This window comes from Somniosus microcephalus, chromosome 20, assembly GCF_052327205.1.
Source record: "Somniosus microcephalus isolate GS21.2 chromosome 20, FLI_Smic_1.0, whole genome shotgun sequence".
NCBI classification, from domain to species: domain Eukaryota; kingdom Metazoa; phylum Chordata; class Chondrichthyes; order Squaliformes; family Somniosidae; genus Somniosus; species Somniosus microcephalus.
The window spans coordinates 12,949,149-12,968,208 of NC_141006.1; positions in this window are offsets into that span (position 1 = coordinate 12,949,149).

The window sequence follows — 19,060 nt, forward strand, 5'->3', positions numbered from 1 at the left end:
CAGCACCGCTCTTCCTCTGGATTGACCCGGAGGCACAGGGTCGACATGCAGCTGAGCTGAGCTGGCAGAGCCCTGCGCCCTCTGGCTAGGACTCTCCACTGCTGTCCCTGTCTCCACCATCTGCTGATGCTCACTTGTGAGCTGTGATACACCAGGTGACAACACTACTCTATCTCGCGAAGGCCCCACCGAGGTGAGTGTCTGCGCTGGTGCTGGGTGTGCTGAATTCTGCTGACGCTGTGCCCTCAGAGGTTGTAGCTTCCTCTGAGGAGTCTGGAGGCTCAGGCTGTTCCTCCTGGATAGTGGGGGCGGGGGCTTTCGATGATCCTGTGGGGGAGTAAAGGAAAGAGTCAGAGATGTGAGGCCAAGGTTGCATGTACATTGAATATAGCAGATGATCATAAGTCTGTCTGTTAGAGCATCAGAATCATTATCAGTGACTCATGCAATGTCATTGAGAGAGATGAAAAACTATTCTGTCACCAGCTTGCTCTGATGGGCCCGTCTGTCCGTCCCCCACTTGCACATCCTCCTCCACTCCCACGATCTCTAGGGCCGCCTCCTCCAAAGTGGTGAGCTGGGCTACTGAGGGTGGCCCTCCTCCTGTCCTTGCTCTTCCCCTCTTATTGTGGGCTTTCTTTTCCTGCAATGAGGGACACAAGTGGAGTTTGAGTGAGAATGAAGGAGTGAGTGTAGAGAATCCATAGCATAGATGCTTAGAAGGACACAAAGATGGAGTGAGGTGGCAAGACCAAGGGCCCTCCCTGTGTGTTGTAAGTTGTTTTCATAGCATCACAGTGATAGGGAGTGTGAGGGCTGCATAGTCGAATAGTTAAGTGAATGTGAGCATACAGAGAGAGGGAATGGGTAAGGGTGCAGGGATGTCAGTCTCAAGTGGGGTGTGGAGGAAGAGGTTGCAAAAGAGGAGTGCTGGCGAGGAGAGGCGATGGGGATCATATTGAGGATGATGGGAAAGTCATACTCACTTTTCCTGTGTGCAGAAGGTCATGAAACCTCTTCCTGCACTGAAGCCAGGTTCTGCGGCACATAGACATAGAGTTGACCTCCTGGGCCACTTGCATCCACACAGCTTTAGTCTGCTGGGGAGGCTTCTTCCTCCCTGAGGAAGGGAAGTGTATTATGTCCATGTGTAATTGAGACACGGACTGCAGGAGCTGGTTACAACAGGTGTTTACTGAGTGGAGACAAAACTGGAACTACTATGCAAAGTTACTGCACAGGCTTATGTACAGGGGTGGTCACTACTGGTACTGCAGTATACAGGGGCTGCAGAATATAGTTCCTTCTGCAAAGTACATACACTACAATTCCTCCCCTTTTAGCTAAGCAGTACATAACATTCGATTAATAATTAAATAACATATTTACAATTACAGTTGCTAAATACATTAGCTGAAGTTAAGCAATTATAACTTCAGTCTTTGAGGAGGCTTCCTGATTCTGTCTGGATAACGCCTCTTTGGGGTATCAGGTTCTTCTGGCAAAGTTGATTCGGGATCAACGTCGTTGTTTGGTTCGTCTGCTTCAAATATCACCGATTCTGAGGTAGATGCAATTGGTACTTCGGTTTCATCACCAGGTGTATCGGATCGTGGTGTGGAATTGACGTTTTCCAGTGACTCTAGAATCTGGTCAGCATGGCGTCTTACAATGCTCTCTCCAACATCCACGGTATACATTAGGGGTCCTTGCCATGTGCAGATCGTTCCTGGCTGCCATTTCTCTGTGCGGTAATCCCGGGCCAAAACTGGTTGACCTATCTTAAAACTCCTGGTCGGCCTATCATTCATATTCTGAAACTGTCTGTTCTCCACATCTCTTCTGATGTTTGGCTTAACCAAATCCAAGCGGCATCGTAGTCTTCGATTGAAGAACATCATGGCTGGAGTTTGGTTGGTAACTGCATGTGTCGCATTCCGGTAGGCAAACAAGAAGTTATCCACCTTGTGTTGTAGGGGTATGTCTTCATTACACATTGCCTTGATAGCCTTCTTGAATGTTTGAATGAACCTCTCAGCCAATCCATTGGTGGCTGGATGATATGGGGCGGATGTGTAATGCTTAACACCATTGTTCTTTAAGAACCTCCGGAACTCTTCAGACACAAACTGTGGTCCATTGCCGGAGCAAATCTGTTCAGGCAGCCCATTCCTGGTGAATATGGTTCGTAAGACTGTGATAGTTTTTTCTGTGGTGGTTGAGGACATTTCTATTACCTCTGGCCACTTTGAATGTGCATCCACCGCAATTAAAAACATCGAGTCCATAAATGGACCAGCAAAATCAATGTGCACCCTTCGCCATGGAGATGAGGGCCACTCCCATGGATGTAGAGGGGCTTGTGGTGGGGTGTTTTGGACCTTCTGGCATCCTGTACAGCTCTTGGTCATCTCCGATTTCTCTATCGATTCCCGGCCACCACACAAACGCTCTGGCTAAGTTCGCCATTTTTACCTCTCCCAGATGACCCTCATGAAGCTCATTGAGCACTCTATCCTTCAATTTGGGTGGAATTACTACTCTGGATCCACACATCAAGGTTCCTCTGCACACTGACAGCTGTTCTCTTCTCGGCGAGAATGCTGGCAGCAGTGGTTCGCCATGTGCTGGCCATCCCTTCACCGTTAAATCATAGACCCTGGAGAGTGTCGGGTCATTTCGTGTTTCCTTTTCTATGTTTGCATTCGTCACAGGTAGACATTCGACTATGGTCGAGTGGAATATTTACACAGGATCCGCTGCAGGTGCTTCTTCCACCGTCGGCAATGGTAGGCGCGACAATCCATCAGCATTCCCATGCTGTTTAGTTCATTTGTACTCGATGTCATATTGGTGTGCCCCTAGGAAAAGGGACCACCTCTGTAGCCGTTGCGCTGTCATTATCGGGACGCCCTTCTGAGGGTTGAAAATGGAGACAAGAGGTTGATGATCAGTTAGTAGAGTAAATTTCTGACCGTACAGGTAGTGATTGAACTTCTTCACCCCCCACACCAGGCTGAGGGCCTCTCTGTCAATCTGGGCGTAGTTACGACCGGCTGAAGTTAACGAGCGTGACGCAAAAGCTATCGGCCTCTCTGAATCATCAAGGAGTTTATGTGACAGTACCGCTCCAATGCCGTAGGGAGACGCATCACACACCAGTCTTATCGGTAGTGATGGGTTGTAGTGAGCCAGCACTTCTCTTGAAGTGATTAGGTCTTTACTCTTCTGAAAGGCCCGCTTACATTCATCGCTCCATTTCCAAGCTACTCCAGTTTGGAGTAGGGCGTTCAGTGGGTGCAGAATTGTGGACAAATTCGGCAAAAACTTATGGTAGTAATTCACCAATCCTAGGAAGGACCTCAGTTGCGACACATTTTCAGGCACTGGAGCCTTAACTACCGCTTCAATTTTGCAAGGGGACTTATGTAACCCCTCTTCATCAATCACATGGCCACAATACGATATCTGTTTCTTAAAAAACTCGCACTTGGGGCGATTGGCTCATAGCCCATGTTCTCTTAGTCTAGTGAGCACCTGCTCTAGGTTGGCAAGGTGTTCACTGTCATTTTCACCTGTCACTAGGATGTCGTCCAAGTAACACTGGGTCCCCGGAATCCCTTGCAGGACTTGTTCCATCGCTCTTTGCCATATCGCCGGAGCTGATGCTACTCCGAATACCAGTCGATTATACTGGTAAAGACCTTTGTGAGTGTTTATCGTGAGATACTTCCTAGAGGATTCTTCAACCTCCATCTGCAAATATGCTTGTGCTAGGTCAATTTTTGTAAAACGCTTCCCTCCAAATAGTGAGGCGAAAATATCTTCTATCCTCGGAAGAGGATACTGTACTGCCTGAAGGACTGGGTTCACCATCACCTTGAAGTCCCCACAGATGCGAACCTTCCTTGGCTCATCAGACTTATTGTTTAACATTTTTTTCATGACAGGAACGATGGGTGTCGCCCACTCGCTCCATTCTACCTTAGATACCACGCCTGCATTCTCCAGATTCTCCAGCTCTGCCTCGACAGCTGGGCGAATTGCATACGGTACCGGTCCTTGGGGATTGCATTCTCTTCTATTTTTATCGAGGCGGTTACGCCTTTAAGAGTTCCCAGTTCTTGATGAAATACCTCTTTAGCGTTAGCTAAGATTTTTGACAATCATCCAGGTGTGACGTCGTCATCCTTTTTACCAGCCACAGTCAGTGCCTGAATGGACTGCCAGTCTAAACTTATCTTTCTGATCCATTCACGTCCCAATAACGGTGGTCCACCATCTTGCAGTATGTACAGATATAATTTCTGTATTTCTTTGCCGTTGTATTCGACAGGCACCCTTATTTTCCCTCTGAGGTATACTTTCTGCCCCGTATACGTCTTCAAGACAATGGATGTCTCTTTCAAGGGTATGTGTGAGAATAGCCGCTCATAGTCTCATCGATTCATGATGGTCAGGGCTGATCCTGTATCCAATTCCATTTTGACTTGGGACCCTGCTATCGTGAGGGTGACCCAAATGGTTCGGTGATCCTCTTTCACGATTACGTTGTGAAGTTTGAGACAGCTTAGTCTCTTGTTACCGGATTCACTATCGCTCTTCTGGTCTTCAGAACTACTGTCCGTCATCTTTTGTACTTTCCTGTACTGTTCCTTAGTAGCCTTTTTGTTGTCGTTAGTCTTCTTTCCAGACCTGCAAACTCGTGCAATGTGTCCCATCTTTCCGCATTGCCTGCATATTTTGTCCTTGGACCAGCAGTCCTTCTGGTCATGGGTTGTTCTGCCGCAGCAATAACATTTTTCAAATCCCCGTGTCATTTCATGGGTGCCATATTCCTGTGGCTTTTGCTGTATTTCCGCAGCTCCCCTTGCTGCTGCTTCATACGATACTGCCAAGCTGAAAGCCTTATCCAGCGTCAGCTCTTTCTCTGAGAGTAACCTCTTCTGGGTTCCTTCACTCAGGAGTCCACAGACAAATTTGTCCTGTAGAGTGTCTGTCAGTCCTGCTCCGAACTGGCAGTGCTTTGATAGCTTGCATAGATCCGTAAGGTAATCAGCATTGCTCTCATCTTTATGCTGATTTCTCCTGTGGAATTTAAATCTTTCTGCTATCAGCAGCGGTGTAGGATTTAGGTGTTCCTGTAGGATATCAACAATTTCATTAAAACTCTTCGCCATCGGTTTGGCTGGAGTGATCAAGTTCCGCAATAGGCCGTACGTTCTTGCACCCATTAAGTTTAGTAGTACCGATGCCTTTTTCTCATCGGCTACTTCGTTTGCCTTGCAATATATTTTGACTCTTTCCACATACGTGGTCCAGTCTTCTATTGCATTATCGAAGGCAGTGATATTGCCAGTCTTCGGCATCTTGGAAATCTAAGATGGCGCCTCCCGCGCTTTGCCTTCTTCCCCGATTTAACAAAATGGCGCCTCCTGCGCTTTGCCTTCTTCCCCGCTGGATTAAGATGGCGCCTCCCGCACTTTCTGTCTTCTCCGCTGCTGCTAGCACTGTTGCTGGCATTTTTATGCCTTGATGGCGATGCCCTATGGTCTTCGCTCACTTCCCCCCCGCGCTGCTGCTAACGCCACTCTCCGCGGTCCCCATGGCAAACTGCAGCTCCTCGCGGCTTTCTGCGCTTCTAATTTCTTTTATTTTCCCGTCATCAGAGCAAACCCTACGGGACACTTTCCTCCCTCTTCTCGGGTCTGTACGCTGCCCGGCTTCGTAGCACCGGCCGCGCCCTGTGTGCTCCACCCTCTCTCTCTCTCTCCTCTTCCCGACAACGCTGCTTGGCCCCGTTGAAAAGCCACCCGATCGAGCTCTAACCCGCCGCAGCCCAGGAAGGATCACTGTACTACCTGCCACCAGCCCGATTAGCTGGAACACCATAGACAGGATAACCAAGCCCCGCTCTCGACAGCTTCTCCTGCAATCTTCAAATCCGGTGAATCTGAGGCGGTTGCCCACGCTCGATGCTCGTTTCTTCTGTTTGTTTGTTTTTTTTTCTTTTGTTCCTTCTTCCTTCTGGCCTCGACCTCTGATAACTTCGCTTCAGGGATGGATCCCCATGAGGTGGTGCAGACTGTAGGTAATTTCGGGTCTGCTCGTCACCAGTATTATGTCCGTGTGTAATTGAGACATGGACTGCAGGAGCTGGTTACAACAGGTGTTTACTGAGTGGAGACAAAACTGGAACTACTATGCAAAGTTACTACACAGGCTTATATACAGGGGTGGTCACTACTGGTACTGCAGTATACAGGGGCTGCAGAATATAGTTCCTTCTGCAAAGTACATACACTACAAAGTGCACCTCCTTATTTGCTCTTGCTCCCTCCACCAGAGCTTGCAGGGTGGCGTCATCGAACCGTGGAGCACACTTTGGCCTACTGCTGGACATAGTTGCTGAATGAAGCGATCACAGCAATGGGCATAAAGTTTTCAGTCTCCAGAAGAAGCAAGGCTGCTTGCAGGCCTTAAATCCAGCAGCATTGATGACATCATCGGCGGCGGCTTTCAGGATGGAAAGACCCATTGGGCCGGGGGTTCCCACACGCTGGAAATCAAGTGCCCAATTAGAGGAAAATCGCACTTTTTTCCCACTTCACATTGGAGTCGGGTTCAGGACTTGAAAAACAGTTGACACGCCCCCGGCCCGCCCCAATGGCAAAATTGAGCCCATTAACTTTACCAAACACATAGGAGGAAATTCTGTCCCCCATTGCAGATCTCTTGCCCTCTAAACTTTCCATGATCCTGTTCACATGACCTATCGTCCTGCCAACAGTCGCCAATTCTGTAGGTGGTTTGCTTTGGTGGTTCGAATCACCCCTCCTACTTAGTTCTATACGACAGGAATTACGGTGAACAGGATTAGGATTGGGACACAGACAAGCTTTTCTGACTCAACCGTACGGTGTTTAATAAGATTAACACACACACCCCCCTCCAGTATCTAAAATGTCTGGTGGCGTAAAACAAACAGTACAACAATACAACTTGGCCCATCGAACAGGCCCCTGTCTCGTAATAATACGCCTAAAATCACACTGCGTTGCATACAGAGTATAACATGGACTTGTCCCACAAACCCCGGAACATACACTATATAATACACACAGAACCTCCCCACTAAACCCCTCTGGATTGGTTGGGACACACAACACCCCCTCACACAGTACCGGTGGTCTTAAGGATGCGTGGGCTTGGACAATGCTCACCCCCATTGTTCGTTTTCTTACTCGCTGCTCCCATGTAGAACGTGTCTCCTGGTTCCGTATCGCCGATGCAGTATCCAAGTCCCAGTTTCGAGGTTCGTTCCTACAGTCGAAGAGCAAGGCAAGGCTCTTGTCGCTCGTGGTGGATTCGAGCAATGGAGAGAGAGCGAAAAAAAAGAGAGAATGGCCAAAGCTGCCTTCTCTATATCCTACAAGTTCATTAAGGTCTGTGTAGTTGCAGTGATGTTGTTTTAATCACCCTTTGTCTTCTTTGTCTGGTTTCCCGCCTTTCGGGGCTATCCCATCTAAGTGCTGGTGTTAATGGCAGATGATGGGCCGCACTCCTCATCTGATCCTGGGCTGAGTGGCTTCCCATTAATTTACAATGGCCCTCTTTTGCCCGGTTCCCTTCTTTTGGGGCTATCTCATCCAGGTGCTCGTTACTGTATGAGTCACCTACTCGGACCCATTGTCTTCCCAGAGAATTCTGTCTGCCCAGAAATTCTCCCATAATTATTTTGTAGACCTGGCTGGAATCTCCTGTCCATCACGAACACCTCGGCCCATCCCATCTTTCCAAAGAGACTGCTGGTCAAATCAGCAGTAGCAGTCATTCAAAATGTCCAATACAAAAAAAAAATCCTTGGGGCATGCGTTGATGCTTACAAGCAGGAAATGGGTAAAGTGAATCAGCCCAAAGGGAAGGTGTCCGAAGTGAAAGAGGGAACCCCCAGGAAATGGCAGCAGGAGGGCAAACCCTTCAAGCCCACCCTGGGGATAGATGAAAGGGTTTGTTATAATTGTGGAGGAAGGGGCCATTTTGCAAGAGAATATAGGAGGCCTAAAAGGGAGTGAGAAGGAGGAAGTAAAGGGGTGAACACCTCCGAGCCAAGTGCCCCTAGTTATAAGGAACTAGTGGAACGTGTAGCCACATTTATGAAAGAACAAAAGACCCAACGGGAAGGCAAGGTCCACTTAACCCAGGGGGATAGAAACATAGAAACATAGAAGATAGGAGCAGGAGTAGGCCATTCGGCCCTTCGAGCCTGCTCCGCCATTCAACGTGATCATGGCTGATCATCCAAACTCAGTACCCTGTCCCCGCCTTTTCCCCATATCCCTTGATCCCTTCAGCCTCAAGAAACATATCCAACTCTTTCTTGAATATATTTAATGAATTGGCCTCCACCGCCCTCTGTGGCAGAGAATTCCACAGGTTCACCACTCTCTGGGTGAAGAAATTCCTCCTCATTTCAGTCCTAAATGGCTTACCCCTTATCCTTAGATTATGACCCCTGGTTCTGGACTCCCCGGCCATCAGAAACATCCTTCCTGCATCTAGTCTGTCCAAACCTGACAGAATTTTATAGGTTTTGATTAGATCCCCTCTCAATCTTCTAAACTCCAGTGAGTATAAGCCCAATCGACACAATCTCTCCTCATACGTCATTCCTGCCATCCCAGGTATCAGCCTGGTGAATCTTCACTGCACTCCCTCCATGGCAAGAACGTCCTTCCTCAGGTATGGTGACCAAAACTGCACACAATACTCAAGGTGCGGTCTCACCAAGGCCCTGTACAACTGTAGCAAGACATCCTTGTTCCTGTACTCGAACCCTCTTGCTACGAAGGCCAACATACCATTTGCCTTCTTAACCGCCTGCTGCACCTGCATGCTTACCTTCAGTGACTGGTGCACAAGGACACCCAGGTCTCTTTGCACTTCCCCTTCTCCCAATCTATTGCCATTCAAATAATAATCTGCCTTCCTGTTTTTGCCACCAAAGTGGATAACCTCACATTTATCCACATTATAGTGCATTTGCCATGTTTCTGCCCAATCACCCAACCTGTCCAAATCGTACTGGAGTTTCCCGACATCCTCCTCGCAGCTTACCCTCCCGCCCAGCTTTGTGTCGTCTGCAAATTTGGAGATATTACATCCAATTCCCTTGTCCAGATCATTAATATATATTGTGAACAGCTGGGGTCCTAGGACCGATCCTTGCGGTACCCCACTAGTCACTGCCTGCCACTCGGAAAACGACCCGTTTATTCCAACTCTTTGCTTTCTGTCCGCCAACCAGTTCTCTATCCAAGTCAATACCATGCCCCCAATCCCATGTGCCTTAATTTTGTACGCTAATCTCTTGTGTGGGACCTTATCGAAAGCCTTCTGAAAGTCCAAATACACCACATCCACTGGTTCCCCCTTATCTATTTTACCAGTTACATCCTCAAAAAATTCCAGTAGATTTGTCAATCATGATTTACCTTTTGTAAATCCATGTTGACTTTGTCCGATCCTGTCACTGCTTTCCAAGTGCTCTGCTAGCACATCTTTTATAATAGACTCTAGCATTTTCCCCACTACCGATGTCAGGCTTACCGGTCTATAATTCCCCGCTTTTTCTCTACCACCTTTTTTGAATAGTGGGGTAACATTAGCTACCCTCCAATCCATGGGTACCGTTCCAGAGTCTATCAAGTTCTGGAAGATGATCAGTAGTGCATCTATTATCTCTAGGGCCACTTCCTTAAGTACCCTGGGATGTAGACCATCAGGCCCTGGGGATTTATCGGCCTTCAGTCCCATCAATTTTCCTAACACCATTTTCCTACAAATACTGATTTCTTTCAGTTCCTCGCTTTTATCAGACCCTATGTTTCCCGGCATCTCTGGGAGGTTATTTGTGTCCTCCTTTGTGAAGACAGAACCAAAGTATGCATTTAGTTGGTCTGCCATTTCCTTGTTTCCCATTATAAATTCCCCCGATTCTGACTGTAAGGGACCTACGCTTAACTTCACTAATCTTTTTCTCTTCACATATCTATAAAAGCTTTTACAGTCAGTTTTTATGTTCCCTGAAAGCTTACTCTCATGTTCTATTTTCCCTTTCTTAATTAATCCCTTTGTCCTACTTTGTTGACTCCTAAACTGCTCCCAATCCTCAGGATTATTGCTTTTTCTAGCCAATTTATATGTCCTCTCCTTGGATCTTATGCTATCCCTAATTTCCCTTGTTAGCCATGGTTGAGTCACCTTTTTTGTTTTATTTTTACGCCAAACTGCGATTAACAAATTCTGTAGCTCATCCATTCGGTCTTTGAATGTTTGCCATTGCCTATCCACCATCAACCCTTTGAGCACCATTCCCCACTCAATCCTACCCAACTCGCTCCTCAGACTATCGTAGTTTCCTTTATTTAAATTGAGGGACTGCTCAATGAACAAACGTGGCAGGGCCACACCCAGCCCGAGTACCTGTGTCCTCACATGTACGACGGGTACAATAGATCATTTGTAGTTATAGTTGTAGAGGGGAAGGAAGGAGATTACTTAATAGATACTGGAGCTTCGAGCACAGTAGCTGACTCAGTTGCTCCCAACACTTCCCCATGGTCTACTGGAAAACCATATGTACTCAAAGGAGTTTTGGGCAAATCAGTGGCTGGGGTGGTAGCCAAACCCTTAAGTTTTAAGGTAGGGTCACTGCAAACCAAGCGGACGTGTATTTTAATGCACCCTCTGACCCTCTGACGAAGGGTCCTCGACCCGGAACGTTGACTCTGTTTGGCTCTCTTCGATGCTGCCTGACCTGCTGAGTGTTTGCAGCATTTTCTGTTGTTAATTCAGATTTCCAGCATCCGCAGTATTTTGCTCGTGTGTCTTAATGCATTGGGATCAACTGGGAATGGGAGTATTGGGATCAAATTGGCTACTGGCACACAATATAGTTATAGATATGCACAATAACTGTTTGTGGGGTGGAGTGGACCAAACCGATGAAATATTGGTTATCCCACCTCGCCGTGGAGAGGCGTGGGTGGTAACTTCAGCGGGACCCTATGATCTGGGGACTTTGAAGAGTAGGACCCCGGAAAGTTATAGGCAGATAGTGGATGAGAACAGGGAAGATTTCGCCACTCATAAGCATGATTGTGAACAGGTGACAGAATGCAGGTTAGAATAGGAGGAGAGCCTATGTCCCGACCTCAGAAACAATGGGGGAAAAATTCGGTATCGCCCCATTTGGGGCGCCGTTCTCGGCCATGCGCAATGTTCAGCGCCTGGCGCTAATTATCGCCTCCAACAGCAAACTTGGCTTTTATCAGCCCTGGAGGTGATTGGAGTGCTAAATCAGGCACTTCACACCTGTCTTAAGGCACAAAAGCCGAGGAGTGAGACGCTACCTCAGAGTGCTGGCGAAGCAAGGAAAGGCAAATCAAAATAAACCAGCAAAGTGCTGCTCAGTTCTCAAAACTCCTTCACACAGCGTTGAATCTCTCCAGAAGTCTCTCTCTCTCTCAGACTGCATGGTGCAAAAATGTCACCGACAAAAACAGGCAGGAAGCGGTCACCTTTAAATAGCGCTCGCCTAGTTCCTTTCTGACAGCATAACGCTCCCCTTGTAGGGGGGCATCTTTTTGGGGGTTTACAGTAATTTACCTGGTCAGCAGCCTTTGCCTGCACTGTGACCAATTCCAATCTTTTACCTGGTTTACGGTAATTTACCTGGTCAGGCAGCTTTGCCACTGCACCTCTGACCAATCCCAAACAGCGGTCTCGAATCGCTAAACCCAGCCTTCCAGTTCTAACTGGAGGAACTTATAATTAATGATATATTAAAGACGGACAACTGGTCTGGATGTGAGAAAGTCAAACTTTATTAAACTAAAGAAAACTACACCACACGATTACAGTAATCACTGTAAAATTGTTTAACAGGGGAAGGCAGACGGCAAAAATGAGGGATAAATGGCTACAATGTTAATTAAACAATCTTAGCAATTTCCCTTAAATTACCACCCTCTAACTCCTTACTTACTAGGTTGCCTTGCTGAGGAGTCAGAAACCTGCTCACCTGTGTTCCAAGGAAATAAGAGAGAGAGAGAGCTCCTGAGAAGCTATCTTTATAACCTGTGAGCTCCTGCTGTTTGGCGCTGAAAAGGTCTGTGTGCAAATTCGCGCCGAAAAGTTCGAATACACAAGAGACAGGCCATGATTGGCTGATTCAAATAAAGCTTGGAGTGGTTTGAATGTGTCTTCATTCTGGGGCTGAAATGTTCCCGCCCACATCCAAGTTCCTCTGGCTAAAACAAAAGGGTTCCAACTGCCCTATTGTCTGAGTAATGGGTGATTCAAACCCATTCAATTATAAACTGTTCCCTATCAAAGTCCTTTCCGTAGTTTCGGTGTGTCTCATTGTGTGTAAGGGGTTTGAATGGGTTGGATTACTATGTAAACAGAAACCCATTCATTGTGGTCACTGCTCAAGTGGTTTAATCCCTTATGTCAACATCCTGTGGTTTCAGTAAATAAACATCATTGTCAGCAGGGAAGGGAAACTCCCATTTTTCATTGACAGAATCTGGCTGCCACTGCTTGACCCTCCCACTTTTCACAGATATCCACAAGCTGCGAGCTGCTTTTCCAAGCCCCATTGTCCCGGCCATGCTTTTCTGACGGCCATTTTTAAACCCCTTTGCAATTTACCAAACTCCAGGGAACAATTTTATTAATAAAGTGTACTGTCTTAAAGTGTGCAAATTTTTCCATGAAGTTCCTCGATTCCGGTGTTGTCCACGGGCTGCCCATTTCAATGCAGCCTTTTGCGGTTCTGGGCACGTTTTGAAGCATTGTCGAACCCAGAGACAATTTCCACGATGTAGATTATCTACATCGAAGCAGACAAGATCCCAAAAGGACTACAGATCACTAACCCACTCAAGTCGACCTACAACACAGACTACGCTGAGAGACTCTGCCGTCGTACCTCTCGCACACTCCTCAACCATCTCGTACACCAGCTCTACAGCAGACGCCGCAACCTCGAAACCGAGATGGAGTCCATGTTCTCAGCCTGTGCTCAGGACACAGCAGACCAGCTACGAGACACCGCCAAACAAACAAGGCAACGGAGCTACGCTACCTACATGCACACCAAGAACAGGAAGCTTGAGAAACTTGGCATCACCAGCAGCAGCAACCAAGCCTCCCCCGGTACCACGGTTGAAACCACAGGGAAATCCATCGTCAACCTGTCTGACCACACCCTTCAACCAGACGAAATTGAAGTTCTCAGCCGAGGGCTCAATTTCTGCCCCACCACCAAAATGGACCCCATCGGTCTCACGGCAGACACAGAGGAATTCATCAGGAGAATGAGGCTCCGGGATTCTTCCACAAATCCCAAGATGTCAGCAGCGAACCCAATGAGACAATCAATGATCCGGAACAGCAGACAGAGGGATCCGCAGTGCAGCTACCGAAGAAGAAAGAGTCAAATTGGACCCCTCCGGAGGGTCGCTGCCCTAAGCTTGACATGTATGCTCAAGCTGTCAGGAGATGCATCAACGCCAGATTCATCAGCCGCACTCACAAGACAGTCCAGAATGTCACCCGAGCACAACGCAACGCCATCCACGCTCTCAAGACCAACCGCAACATCGTCATCAAACCAGCAGACAAAGGAGGTGCCATCGTCATACAGAACAGAACGGACTATTGCAAAGAAGTATACCGACAACTGGACAACCAGGAACACTACAGACAGTTACCCGCAGATCCGACCAAAGAACACACCCGCCAACTCAACAGACTGATCAAAACCTTCGATCCAGACCTTCAAAGCATCCTACATGCTCTCATCCCACGTACTCCCCGCGTGGGAGACTTCTACTGCCTCCCAAAGATACACAAAGCCAACACACCTGGACGTCCTATCGCATCAGGCAACGGAACCCTGTGTGAGAACCTCTCTGGATATGTCGAGGGCATCCTGAAACCCATCGTACAGGGAACCCCCAGCTTCTGTCGCGACACTACAGACTTCTTACAGAAACTCAGCACCCACGGACCAGTTGAACCAGGAACACTCCTCGCCACGATGGACGTCTCGGCACTCTACACCAATATCCCCCACGATGACGGCATCGCTGCGACAGCCTCAGTACTCAACACCAACAACAGCCAATCTCCAGACGCCATCCTACAACTCATCCGCTTCATCCTTGACCACAATGTCTTCACCTTCGACAACCAGTTCTTTACCCAAACACACGGAACAGCCATGGGGACCAAATTCGCACCCCAATACGCAAACATCTTCATGCACAAGTTCGAGCAAGACTTCTTTGCTGCACAGGATTTCCAACCAACACTATACACCAGATACATCGACGACATTTTCTTCCTATGGACCCACGGCGAAGAATCACTGAAAAGACTACACGATAACATCAACAAGTTCCATCCCACCATCAAACTCACCATGGACTACTCCTCAGAATCGGTCTCATTCCTGGACACACGAATCTCCATCAAAGACGGACACCTCAGCACTTCACTCTACCGCAAGCCCACGGACAACCTCACGATGCTTCACTTCTCCAGCTTCCACCCTAACCACGTTAAAGAAGCCATCCCCTATGGACAAGCCCTGCGAATACACAGGATCTGCTCAGACGAGGAGGAACGCGATGGACACCTACAGATACTGAAAGACGCCCTTGTAAGAACGGGATATGACGCTCGACTCGTCGATCGACAGTTCCGACGGGCCACAGCGAAAAATCGCATAGACCTCCTCAGAAGACAAACACGGGACACAACCAACAGAGTACCCTTCATCGTCCAGTACTTCCCCGGAGCGGAGAAACTACGCCATGTTCTTCGCAGCCTTCAACATGTCATCGATGATGACGAACACCTCGCTAAGGCCATCCCCACGCCTCCACTACTCGCTTTCAAACAGCCGCCTAACCTCAAACAGACCATCGTTCGCAGCAAATTACCCAGCTTTCAGGAGAACAGCGACCACGACACCACACAACCCTGCCACAGCAACCTCTGCAAGACATGCCAGATCATCAACACAGATACCATCATCACACGTGAGGACACCACCCACCAGGTACATGGTACATACTCATGCGACTCGGCCAACATTGTCTACTTCATACGTTGCAGGAAAGGATGCCCCGGAGCATGGTACATCGGCGAGACCATGCAGACACTGCGACAACGGATGAACGGACACCGCGCAACAATCACCAGGCAGGAGTGTTCCCTCCCAGTCAGGGAACACTTCAGCAGTCAAGGACATTCAGCCTCCGATCTTCGGGTAAGCATTCTCCAAGGCGGCCTTCGAGACACACGACAACGCAAAATCGTCGAGCAGAAACTGATAGCCAAGTTCCGCACCCATGAGGACGGCCTCACGCTAATTATCGCCTTGGGTCTTGGGTTCATGTCACGCTACATGTAACCCCACCTGACGCAGGGTCATCCAGACTCGAGTCGACATTGGCTTGTTCTCTCTACACAGATGCGGCCGGACCTGCTGTGATTTCCAGCCAAAAAAAATGTTTTTTGTCTGTTTTTTTGTTTTTCATACAGACCCCAGCATCTGCAATATTTGACCCCTTGTGACCCCACCTCATTGTTCTTTGATGTAATGTTTCCCTGACTGACCTGTTTGGACACCATTCACACCTTGACTGCTGTGATTATCTCTCTGCCGAGGTGTGATAAATGGCAGTTGGAAAGGTTACCTGTAAACATCTGACATGATTCTCTGACTATATAAGCTGTGTCTTTATGCATTTCTCCACTTCACCTGAAGAAGGAGCAGCGCTCCGAAAGCTTGTGATTTCAAATAAAGCTGTTGGACTATAACCTGGTGTTGTGTGACTTCTTACATTTGTCCACCCCAGTCCAACTCCGGCATCTCCACACCATTAATATCTCCAGTATCTTCGGGGCTGAGGGATTTTGCGAACCCCTACACCCTCAACCTGGCGTTGCTAGCGGCAGGCAGTAAGGCAGGGGGTGCCACTCAATATCCGGTCCGGGGCGCTAACGAGGCATTGCGTACTTGAATGACATCACAATTTGCCGGCGCAGGAGATCGTGGCGGAAGTGTTTAGCGCCGCCGCAAAATACCTAGTTAATTTCGCGAGCGGCACAAGCATCACCGCGCCCGGGCGCTAGTTGCTTTGCGCCCCAATTGGTGCCCTTTTAATGCACTAACGGGGGGCGCAAGCAACTGAATTTTTCCCCAATATACCTTCCCAAAGGAGGCAGAGAGTGACTTGGAAAAGGCGGTGATGTCTTTGGTGGATCAGGGAGTCTTGAGACCCTTGGCTACTCACGTGAATTCACCTATTTGGCCGGTTTGGAAACCAGATGGTTCATGGTGAATGACCATTGACTATAGAGTGCTGAACAAGAATATCCCTGCTTGTGCACCTACTGTGGCTGCAGTGGGGGATCTGACTGTCAACATCCTGAGGTTTGCCAGGGTATTCACAGTTTTAGACATTTCAAATGGTTTCTGGGCAATTCCTCTCCATCCAGAGGATCAGTATATATTCAACTTCACCTTTAAGGGACAGCAATACACGTGGAGCTGTCTCCCACAAGGATTACATAATAGCCCCTCAATCTTCCACCAGAGCATGGCCAATTGTTTACTGGAGTTCAGTCGCCCAGATCGACTGATATTGTACGTAGACGATTTGCTGTTGCTCTCTGAGAGCGAGAAGGAGCACGAGGGGTTATTGGCGGAGTTATTGGAGCTACTCCAAACAGCAGGGTGTAAGGTAAATCCTAAGAAGGCACAGATAGGGCAGAAAGAGGTTCAGATCTTGGGACTAATTATTCGACCTGGGGAGCGAGCAATAGATGAAGCAAAGAGAAAAGCAGTTCAAGAATGACCCACCCAGGATCACTGACAGCCCTCAGATCATTCTTGGGACTGACAGGATACTGTAGAGAGTTTAAAGATGAGTACGCTGCGACTGTGGCGCCCCTGCTGAGATTATTGAGGAAAGGAGTGAAGTGGGAATGGGACGATAAGTGCGAAGAGGCGTTTGTTAAACTGAAAATGGGCTTACAGACCGTCCCAGCTCTGGGAGCTGTGGACCCTGACATGGGCTTCTATTCGGAAGCTGCAGTCACCGATGCCAGTTTAAGCGCAGTCCTTTTGCAGGAAATGAACAGCCACTTGTGACCAGTGGCATCGTGGCCAGAGTTTTAGCAGGGGCAGGAAAGGGTTCCCCCCCTGTGAACGCCACCTGCTGGCAACTTTCTGGGCGGTGAAGCAGTTTTCGGTGTTTACCGGCTCTCGTGTTACTGACCCACCACACTCCGATCCGCTTGTTGCTGGGCGGAAGAATCAAAGAAGGGACAGTATCTAGTGCTAGGATAGCGAGATGGACTTTGTTATTACAAGAGAGGAGCATCGAGCTAAAAAGAATAAATGGTCCAAAGCTGGCGGTTAACCTCGAGTACCCGGGAGAGCCCCACACGTTTACTGTAGAGGGAAACTGAGGGAGGGTTTAGAGCAGGGATCCATCCAGAGGGAAGAGGTATTTATGGCAACGACTCCAGCTTTGTAGAGGGGGGGCGGGGGGGGGGGAACGGGCTGCGGTCTTTCTGATCCACCGAGAACTGAACAAGCAATATGGCTTCCCGCCACTGGTGCCCAACACGCATCCTGTTGAAATTCCCCCTCCGCATACCTTCCGTTCCGACTCAATGTTCACCTGTAATTCTTGTACAGAGTATCTAGCTACCTGAGCTAGAACCGGGTTCACATCAGTAGATGGAAAACCCTTAAACCATGACGCCTATATTAGCCACCATTTTAGAGTCTGTGAAGGATACGGGCCATGCCTATTACATCCATAAGGTCGAAGAATGAAACTAGGTGGGAGGGTAATCAGAAGGCCGAAGAATTGGCCAGGAAGGGGGCAGAGAAAGGAGTTTTCTGGAACCCGTATCAATCGGGGGTAGTGAATGTCGCAACTCACACCCCAAATACGGTGCCTCTCCCTCCCGCCCTTAAAACTATTCAGTTGAAAGATGTGCTACTGAAGGCAGTCATACAAAAGAAAGAGGGAGGGACAGAGAGAGAAGGACCGTACAGAGCCAGAGAGGTAGAAATTAAGAAGGGAATGCTGTTTAAAGGAGACAAGTGGATCGTGCCAGAAGGGTATCGGGGGGAGTTTATTCAGTTAGCGCAAGGAGGTCCAGGGCAGGACACCGGGGCCCGAGACCACTTGGAAAAGAATAGAAGTGGGATGGTGGCCGCACCTCAGAGAGGATGTGGAGAGCTTTTGTAGGAGATGTCGCATATGTGATGCTAACAACCCAGATCCACACAAGAGAAAGGCTCCTCTGGGACACACACAGCGTGTTGAAGGACCGCGGCAGTGCGGTTAGATAGATTTTATTGGACCCTTACCCACCGCCAAGAAGGGAAATAAATATCGTTTAGTCCTGGTAGACAATTTCACCAAGTGGGAGGAGGCCTTCCCATGTAGATCAGCAGCAGCCTTTGGAACAGCAAAAACATTAGTCAGGGAAGTATTCTCCAGATGGGGACTGCTGAAGTGGTAGAATCAGATCAGGGAAGCCATTTCACGAGGAAGGTAATGCAGGCCACTCCGAAGATGTTGGGAATTGAAGGGAAAGGACATGTCGCCCATAACCCACAGACATCTGGGATTGTAAAGAGGATGAACCACACCTTGAAACTAGCCCTTAGAAAGGAATTGAACGCGCAGCATGCTAAATGGGATGCAGTGCTCACCCTGGTCCTCATGGGAATCTGGAGTAAGGAATCGAAGGGAACGGGATATTCTCCACACTAATTGGTGAGAGGGAGACCTCTGCTGACCCCGGAACATCTGTTAATTCCCACCCTCACCATAAAGCAAATCAAGGAAGTAGCCAGGGATAAGTTCCTGAAAGATTTATGGAAAACCCTGACAAAGCTTCACTTGATGCTGCCGCCAAAATTGGCAAGACGCATCAAGGTAATACTTTCCTT